Below are 11,151 nucleotides of genomic sequence, written 5' to 3'. Positions count from 1 at the left end.
TGTTAGATTTTAATATATTTTTAATGTATTTCTTAAATGTAAATAATTCAGTTAATGAAAATAAAGGTTTTTAATAAATTTTTGTTTGTCCGAACATTTAGTTATTAGGGCTCGTATTATAATTACTTTTATTATTGTTTGTAAATTAGAATATATTTAAATCGAGAAAAAATATGCAACTATAACTAATATAACATAAATAGTAAGAATAACAGAGTTCTTCATTAACAGCATAACATTTTTAAAAGAAGTAATTTTTTAAAAATATATTGTTCTATTATTAAAATAACTGAAATTCTTTTTTGAAGAATACTGTCTTAAGTAGAGAAAAATATTCTTAATGAGAAGCATATATTTTCAGGAATTTTCATATTCTTGGTTTAAAAATATTGTTTTTTCTGCGCAGGATGCAAGAAAACCGCCTACCGAAATCTCTTCTTTTGGACGGTGAGAGGAAACCTCTTGGACAACTCAAAAGGTATCAGAACATTTTCCGTGAAAACTTAAAGGGGATAAGTATGCAGAATCAGCGGGAGGAAGCAGCGCACAATAAAACGCAATGGAGAAGAATTGTAAACCCAGTTAACAACGAGAACCAAAAAGTAAAGAGGCAAAAAAGTAATGAGATTTTTGAACGTATCCAACTTTTCAGTGACATGAAAAACTCATGAAAGAAAACGCCTTGCGTAGTAGGGTGGTGCGACATTTGAAATTTAGAAAAAACAAAACTCCTGGGTGCAGAAAACTTGTCTATGATAGACCCAAGTATTTTACTCTTATAAAAAAAATTATTGGACTTCATTTTCCACCTCCCCAAGGTCAATTAATGTATGAAGGGCAAAAGGTCGACGGGGAGGTGGATAATGAAAGCAATTCGTTTTATTTCATTAGGAAAAATGTATTATCTTCATCAATCGAACCTCTACAACAGTCAGGCATCTTCCTTGAAAATTTTTTTTTGAAAAATTAAAATACGTCAGAAGTAAAAGTTTTGAAAATATTAGAAATTGTAGTTACTACTACTTACTCTGTTAGAGAATAGCTTACAAAGGCCACTACAATGGATTGTCTGCCAGTTCCATGCCAATGAACCCCCTTTAAGGCATTTAGTACAGCATTTGGATGGGACCACAACTGGCCCTCGAGGCTTTCAAGGACCCATTACCCATTGGAAAAGCATTGGCCAATTATGAAAAACTTCCGTTTGTTACCTTTACAAGAATTGAATCTTCCATTCCAGATATGCCTACTAGCGATCTAAGTTCGGATCAGAAGTATATGTACGATATATCTCGAGTAATCATGAGTGGTACTTGGACGGAAAGCATGGCAAAGCGCGACCCTGGACAGCTTAATCACTCCAGGTGGTTGACTACGAGTAACAGAATTCTAAGACTGTATGCTTCTAGTGAAGACCCGTCTACTAATTCAGTTACATTAGCGGGACGTTCATAATGAAAGTTTATGCACAGATATGGTTCAAAATCAAACTTCATTCTTCATGCATTTATGGACCCAAGCATATTTTTGAAACCATCAGATTATGTAATTACTTACAGATGATCTTAAAAATATAGTCCACCCTGTCATTCAGAGAAATGGTTACTTCGGACACCCTAAGAACATATTGCTAGCAATGCTTTGGGATGAAAGAATCTATATTAGAAAACGTGCCTACCACAGAATCTTAAAAGTACGCAATAATGAAGATAATTCAATCCATAGTAACGGCGTTCGCAGTTTTATTATTCTCCGGTTCAACTTTGAATGGAAGGAGTATATTGAGTTGATAGTTGATAGATTGGCAGAATATTGTATGCCACGAACCTCCTGTTACTAGAGGTCTATCTGAAGATCACTTGAAGCAAATTGTGGAAAATCCCGATTCTTCTCCAATTTCCTACGTCAGGGGTTTGCTTTGTCACACACAAGCAGTAGAGAGAGCAGTTAAACTCGTCACTCAAGCATCCAGCTCGGTTTGTGACAGAAAAGAAGAGATGGATTTATTAGAAACACTTAGACTCCAGAGCAAAAATGCCAAAGTTCGAAACCAAAAAAGATTTTAGTTATTAATAATCTTTTTACGTCTTTTTAATATTTTTAAACTAATATAACTTTTGCGAGTAAATAAAAGTGTTTGAAACTAAAGTGGATTTTTCTTGACCTAATTCAACTCAAAGAGTGGGGAGAATTGATTAATTGATTGAATCTATCAGCTCTTCATAAAGAAAGCTTGTTAACATTGATAAAATAAAACAAATAAAAAAAACTGCATCATCCTCTCACCAAAAGTTAACAGGCGTTTTTAATTTTCGATTTTTCTTTTAAACCAATTTTGGACCTTGGGGTGTGGACGGGGATAAAGCAAAAATCTAAAAAAAAACTGCATCATCATTCTCTTACCAAAACACAACTTTTTTCATACAGGCGTTTTCAATTTTCGATTTTTTTTTGTTTTAATAAATTTAGGACCTGTTTGGGAGGGGTGGGTAGAAGGGGTGGAATAAAAATCTAAAAAAAAACTGCATTATCGTTTTACTAAAACACAACTTCCCCGCGTACAGGCGTTTCCAATTTTCGATTTTTTATTTTAATAAATTTTGGACCTGTTGGGGGGGTGGAAGGGGGTGGAAGGGGGTGGAATAAAAATGTGAAAAAAAACTGCATTATCATTTTACTAAAACACAACTTTTCCGCGTACAGGAGTTTTCAATTTCCAAAAAAAAAATCCCCTATACCGACGCACCACCCTATTGCGTAGCCATCTTCTGATCCCTGTCAAATACTCGTCAGCGAGTAACGTAAAAAAGATACAGCCGTTTATGCCGCAAAAAAAACGTATATTTCGATATTCTTAAGGGAATTAAAAATTATAGGGTATTTTCCATTGCCCCAGAACTATGAAATTTAGCAAGTAATACCGTCTTGTACTACAATAGGGAAAAATCTGCAAACTATACATTAGTAATTAAATCATAAAAAAAATATAATTTTTTATACGGAATCTTCTGAGATAAACCGCCTATTTAAAAATAGACATATTTCCTTAAAAAAATAAAATAATTGATTTTTAAAATATTATTCGCAAAACCCGGAAGAGGGAAATCGGACGACAAACAGAGATAATAGGTGTTGAGTAATAGCTTATAGACTAGTATACGAGACGCATTGATGTTATTTTGGTTCGTAAGTTTTGTGACAAACAATGTTATTAAAGGTAAAGTAAATGTTTGCTTATTATTTACTAATATTAACTAGAGCATATCGTCGGCTTTATGACGAAAAGACGTATCTCGATTTTTGCTACTTTTCAGGAGAGCAATTTAGAGATAATCACTTACTTATTTAGCCAATAAATGTAAAGTCTTTAATGTTTTAATAGTGTTTTTGTATTAACACTTAAACGGAGACATTGAGAAAACGTTCTGAAGATAAATTGTGCGTAGATTCTAATAAATAATTTCTTTTTAGTTGTTTAATAGAGATAGATCTTTTTGTTATAATAATAATAAATTTATTTCCGAACGAATAGTATACATACGCCCATGTAAAATAAATTTAAAAATGATTGTAAAGTGTTCTTAATAAAGAAAAAAATACAATATTCACATTATGGAATACATACAAGAAAATACAATACATACAGAAAAAATCTGAAAATCGCCAAAAAAATCAGAAACAAATATTTTTAAATACTTTTATTCACGTTGGATTAGATCAACTGAAAACAAAGACAATTTTCATTCCAGAAGCAAAGACAATAATCAATTAAAATACACTTATCTAGCTTATTTTAATAATATTGTTTTTTATACAAAAATACATTTTTTAACTAATATATTTTTAGTAATTATTCAGTTAATTGAGGGGATTAATACAAGGCATTTAAACTCACGGTCCATTTAATAAAAACCAAACTAAACAAAAACAAAACATGTTTCTTCATTCGTGCCTTTTTGATACAAATAACTGTGGACTAACAGTTTCTGTTTTCCCTGTTCAATTATAAAAAATTCGACTTCCATTCTACGTGTTTATGCAGGATGATGATAGGCACAATGAATAACATTTTCCAAAAATTGACAGGGATAACAATGCCATTGGCCTGACAATGATAATGAGATAAAAATTATTCTATTTTTCGGGCAAGTTTTTGGTTCGCTTAAATGTTCTTAGGGAAATTATAATTTCGGGAATTTTTCCATTAGGGCTATTTTCATTTAGTCGTTTTGCTTTCGATCAATTTTTCTTCGGCCATTTATTCTCGCACAATCTTTTCCATAGCCGATACAGCTATGTGCAGAGTCTAGCTCATTCCAATAGTGGATTTTGGCAAAAGAACAGACTCACAAAAGAGAAAATCACACTGTAAAAGAGAGCTGCTGATTTTCTCTCGCATGCATTTTCATAACTTAAAACAAAAAGACCTATCTCAAATTCCATCTTTCTTGTAGTATAACAATTGCTATAACAATTGATATAACAAAGCGCCCTATCTCATCATACGTCTCTTCGTCATAACGAAGAATTGTCGTATTTGAGATGAGGCAAATTTTTAAACGAATATAAAATGAAAAAGGTACAATATTGAGATGCGCAAATTTGCTATGTTAAAATATATCCCATTGGGCATGTCATGACGTTGATATCTCAAAATCGCCAAAAATCGAGATACGCCTTTTCGTCATAAAGCCGACGATATATTTCATTTCTGTAGTAAAGTTTTTCCTTATTTATTTCCTGAGAATTATATATATGAATATACAGGGTGCTACAAATTATAGATACAAACATGGATAAATTGGGGCAAAGTTGCGCTTTCAAAAAGTATAAGTATAGAAAAAGTAATGTATAAGTGTGGTAATATCATTTTACTCAGGAGAGTTCTTTCAAAACTTGATATAAAAAATGCAGGTCCGTATTTAAAAAATATAAGTTGGCCTCTGTATCTCACAAATTATCAGCTAATTTGAAAATCTAAAAATTCTATCAGATAGCCCTAATAAAGTGGCTATGAGAATGTGCAATTAGTTTTTTGATTTTCTTAAAAGTAACAGTAGGAAAAAATAAAATTGATTTTCAAAAAAATCCGTTTTTTTCCAAAAAACTCAGCAATCCTTGAAATTTTTAAAACTTTTTTGATGGTATCTTGGTGAACATCACAAAGCGCAACTTTGCCCCAATTTAACTTTCGAATTAATGTTCGTATCTATTACGGTTACCGAGATACCAATGCTCGTACCTCGAATTTGTAGCACCCTGTATATGTTATATATATTACAGGGTAATATAAGAATAACCTTAAAATGGTTTAAAGATTGACTAAGCTGACAACTGGCCCAAATTCGCTTTGGGTTTTGCGGTTATGTTTAATTGTTTTGTCATCGTTGTAAAAAGTGCTGTGCGGTACATATTTTCCTTAAATGGAGTAAATTTTCTGTGAAAAATTAAAACAAAATAAACTCTCCCAAATCATAACAAAAGTTACGCATGCCAGAGAAAAAGTTGTGACTTGACCAATAACTTGAAGTGCCGGGTTTGCAAAAAAAATGGTTGCTCCAGTTGAAGAAAAATTGGGCATATTTTATTTTGTCCACGATGAAGAACTTTATGAAAATTGTTCAAAATTATTTGTTTTGTACAGTCTAAATTGTTTATTATGTCTTTTTTTAATATTTAGAAGGTTATATTGTGTCGTTATTTTATATAATTTTTAATAAATATACTAAATGAAGTAAATTGTAATTTTTAGATATGTGGATTAGCTTGAATATTGAGGTGATGCAATATTCTTAAAAGTTTTATTTGTTCTAACTTCCACCAACGCTCTTCCTCACAAGACTCACCTTGTAAAATAGAATAATTACTTTTGCTGGCAATCTTTAGTAAATGTTACTTTCTCTAGTGAATGTTATGTGAATTTATATGTGGATTTACATGTTTACATTCATGCCGATGTTTTTTGGTTCTGTGTGACAATAAGGACCTTGCTGAGTGTACTAGTTTTTGTGTGCATGAGCGAATATCTTAGCTCGCAAAAGGGCAACTAAAAACAATAGATATAGTCTAAAGATATTTGCACCAAACATCCAATTTTAGCTTTTCGAAACCAGAGTACTAGTACCTGCTATAATTTTGAATGATATAAATGTGGCATGTTTTCAATGTATGAAACTACCGTATGATCGAAAAAATACGGCGTCCAGTTGGCTGAGAAATGATGATCGATGACATTTCCCATATAAATTTACAATAAAATGACAGCGATCTTCATTTCATAGCCATCGCTGACGCCGTTTTTTCTCGATCATACGGTATAAACCTTGGTATGAGGGCAGTTCCTATAGTATTATTATTATTTCTCTTTTATTCATTTAAGTTCAGAACAGCATAGTTGGATTCTTTGGAATAATGAAATGATCAAGGTTTTCTCCGCCGTGCTCTTTTACTTGTAAATTCCAGACAGAATACGGCACTTCTTTCATTTCTTTTAATAAAATAAATAGCCCTATTTACTAGTGATGTAAAAATTCTAAGTAATCGTTACAAAGTAACAGTTACTTTGCGAGGACTCGAAGTAACGCTTACTATTTGAATTTAGGACTCGTTACTCGTTACTAAGCTAATTCGTTACTTTTGCGCCGGCAGTAATCGTAATCCCTGGAAATGCACGAACCGCGGACTCGAAACCCGATACTGAAATATTCCTGAAATATTCCTCTTCGACGTAGGTCTAGTTGTTATCAATATGTTTATGTTTAAAGTGTTGACTTGACGCCGGCCGGTGTTTTGGATGGCAAATGTGTGATATTTTTATTACAATTATTATGATTGGCTCATGCCGACCCGGAGGCCGTTTGTTGTCGCTTTTTATTTATAGAATTGAATTGTTTATTTAGATTAAGGTGTCTTAGATATTAATTAAAAATGGATTCACGTTAGTTACAAAAAATGTTAACATCTGAAAAAGCAGAGCAAATATTTTTCTTCTTCAAAAGAGAATAGATATTTTGCCACTTAATAATAAAAATAGTAATTTTTAGTAAACACTGCTGCGTTAATCCAAAGGACTTTTTGAAGAGATGAATCCGCCACAGAGGATTATACATTTTTTTAATATTTTTACATTTTAAAAAAAATATATACTTTTTTTATTTATACAAAGAGAGAGAGAGAGAGAGCGAGAGAGAGAGAGAGAGAGAGAATATAAAAAAATACTTTATATTTATTATACACATATTTTCTTTGTTTGATTTATTTTCTTTTATTTTTAATTTTATTAATAGTACATAGTTTTATTTAACATATCATTATAAAAATATACATATTATTAAAAACATATTATTCAGTACTTGAATACCGAGTATTGAAATTATCCTATTAAACCCTTACACTAGAAGAAAATAGAAAGCCCTTATAGGTTAAACCCAGCATGCAACGAAGATCGCCGGGCACAATAAGTAAAGACGTTCCACGTCAAGGCCAAGTCTTCCAACCTGTACACAAAACAACGATTATAAAGTAACGATACTAAGTACCAAAGTAACGAGTAACTAAAGTAACGAGTCCTATTACCAAAAGTAACTAGTAGTTACAAGTCCATAAAAGTAACTAAAGTTTACATCACTACTATTTACAAATTTAGCGTTTGATTTACACAACCTATTATCCTCAAATTTCCCAAAATATTACTTCTGTTGGGCGCATCCGAGGTAATCAAAATAAAGAAAATTTTTAACACAACGTAGGTTCCTCCATAACATTTAATTGTTTGTTATACAGTTGGCCAAAATATTACCTCTTCAACTTTGATGAACGAACTTGGGTTGTTATACTACACTTTTTTGGGTGAGTCCAACTCGCACCTGCTGTTTTATATTTTCAAAACGGTTCTACATAAATCTTTTAATTAGAAATTTCCTCGTTAAATAAAAAAAAATATCTACCTGTGTAATTTATCAATGCGAAAAAACTAAAAATCACGTTTTAAATCAGGCTTTACTAATTTATACTGCTAAAACATTAATGGATATTCTATGCATATTCCGGTCGTCTGAGATTTATGCCCGGACATAAAAATATTCGCGATACATGAATCAAAGCGGGGCAAGTTTTTTAATCGCGTTTCAATCGAATAAAGGTCGGCGGGTTTCGCGTTTGCCCGATTGAAAATAAATCAAAAAACGTGAGCGCCGACCTGCCATATTCGTTAAAATATACCGCGACTAGCCAGTCATGCAAAACGACACATTTTTACAGCGTTTTTATGTTATTAGTAATTTATTATAATATAATATGTTTTTATTCTAATCCCCATGACTAGATTCCATCAATTTGTATAGGCTCACTGAACCAAAAATCGACATAAATATAATGAAAAATTTCATTAATATAATGAATTAAATCATTAATTTTGAGCGGATGAACGATTTCATTGGCACAATGAAAAGTAATTCATTAACTCTATGAACTTTAAGTTCATTAAATCAATGAACAGTGTTCATTAATTTGAAGAACACATTCATTGGTACAATGAACAGATTTCATTAATATAATGTACTTAGATCCTTATATTAATGAACCTTATCATTAATACAATGAAATAATTTCATTGTATTAATGAACCGTATCATTAATACAATGAAATTTATTTCATTGTATTAATGAACCGTTATCATTAATACAATGAAATAATTTCATAACCTATTTAGTTATACATTTAAAAGTCGACACTATTAGTAACTCTTGTTACACCGTATAATCGATGATGAAGATCGCTGTCATTGATATGAAATGTCATTGATAGTCATTTCCCAGGCAACTACCTGAAATAATGCTACTATAAATAGATTTCCATTTGAACAAGCCCTTAGATACAAAGGTAACAAAATTACTAATAGTGCCGACTTACTTATGAGCACAGTAAATTTTTCCATTAGGGATTATTAATAAAAAAACAAGTGCAATAAACTAATAATAATTTATTAAACTCGATATAGCATATACAAATAAAAAATTAAAAAAATCGAATCGACGAAGAGAATAGTAATGTTATTATTAATTTTAGGGTAAATTATAATATGAAAATTAATTTACCGGTCGATATCCTGAGGGATTTCTATAAAAAGACCATTTCTTCATTATATTAGCTGTATCCGTAGACTTGATAACGTCTAGACGAATTTGCAACAGGCTGTCCAAGTCGCATCAAGTGGGTCCGATGTTAAATTGTCGAATTTGAGGGCTTGAAGGCAGGTCTCAACATCTTCTTCCAGTTCTAAAAGACGTATATCAAAATAATTAAAATGCCAAATATTAAAAGAACATTCGAATTTAACATAATCAGTTCCATGCCTCGACTTGTTACTAAGTTTTTCTTCTTTTTGTTGTTTATCTTCTGAAACATATTTGGAAACCGCTGTTTTAATGAATACCCACACCAGAGATCTCACACAGCGGAATTTGATTTGACAACACAACAAATTAACTACAATACGATAGGACTTTTATTTAAAATATTTAAAATATTGAAGAGAACACTTACCGCTCTAATGAAATTAAAGCCTCACTGAATAACTCAACCATACAGACGTTATTAAAGTGCCAAAGTAACCGATCAACATGGCGGACATTTAAGCCCTAATATTTTATTCATGATATTAATAAGCGCGTACATTAATATAATGTAGTGTTTTTGTTATATTAATAATATTGTTCATTGTCACAATGTACAACTCATTAATCAATGACTTAGTACATTAATATAATGAATATGTGTTTATTAAAGTTTCGGCACTAAAATAAAGAACGCGTTTATTGGGACAATGATCGCGTTCATTATATTAATGAAAATCTTACATTAATTTAATATTTAATAACCAGATTTTCATTATATTGATGAAATTAGATTCATAGTATTAATAAATCGGACATCGACCTATGATTAACAAATCATTATATTAATGAAAAAAATCATTGTCCCAATGAAACAACAGTTAATAATCAATGTTCATTAATATTATGAACAGTATTTTTTTCAGTGCTTGATGCATTTCAGTTCGGTCGAACGGCAGAAATTAGAAGTGCCAAGTATAAACTCGCATCTTTGTATCTCGCCTAACAGCAACAGGGAAGGATCCAAAGACATCTAAATGGGTAGACAGAACACTCCATTCATAAAACTGAATATTTTAGAATCATACATGATTTGACACATTTATGAGAGTTAAAAAGAATATGACAACACGGTTGAGTTTCGTCTATCTTTCTGACATTTGGCTCTATCAGTGGCGTGATGTTTTTTTTTATCAAAAATTGATGAATTTTATCAAAAATTGATTGGGATTGCCTCAGACCAATTTTCCATTATAAATACTTTTGCCTGAGGTCTAACTGAGGCTAACTCTAATTTCAAAATCGAAAGCGCCAACAAATAAGAAAATATACGTATTTTTGTAATAATCTACTTATAACTAAATGAATCTAAATACGCTTCCGTAAGCATGGCTAAAGGTCAAAAAAACGTAATGACACTTACCGTCGAAATATCAATTCCTGGTTAGAATAGTCCACCTTTTTTCAAACTATGCACTGGCGAACCATCGTAGATATTTCAAAACTACTTTAGATAGTTTTGTTTGCTTATTAACACTAATAATTATTAGAAAGTTGTTCAAAAGCTACAAAAACTTTCAGCTACCGCAGAAAACTCACAACCGCGCTCTGTCAAATATAAGTTGAATGAAAACAAATGAAAACCTCAAATGTCAACGTAATTCCTACAGATTTCGACAATGTCGTAGTAAGGATGAATCCACAGCGATGCCGCTAGTTGTCATTGTAATTTCCCTAATATAATTTAATTAGAAAACTAAAAATAATTTCAAAGGTATAATCCTGGCACAATCTATGTATATTAATTAAAGTTATATACCTATACAAATATTTAGTTTAATGTTTCAAAAATAGCAGTATTAATGTTAACCAGTTTAACGTTTCTATAGGTACCCAAGAAACATTAATAACAATAAAAACATTTGGAACTCGAACCGTATTCTATCACATACCGCGTAAATCTGTCATCATCGATTCCTTCGGGTTCGTGATCACAATAAAATGTAAATTGTTTTGTCTCCATTTATTTAGATGTCT

This window comes from Sitophilus oryzae, unplaced genomic scaffold, assembly GCF_002938485.1.
Source record: "Sitophilus oryzae breed Bouriz unplaced genomic scaffold, Soryzae_2.0 scaffold_1508_pilon_pilon, whole genome shotgun sequence".
NCBI classification, from domain to species: domain Eukaryota; kingdom Metazoa; phylum Arthropoda; class Insecta; order Coleoptera; family Curculionidae; genus Sitophilus; species Sitophilus oryzae.
This window is presented reverse-complemented; position numbering follows the sequence as displayed.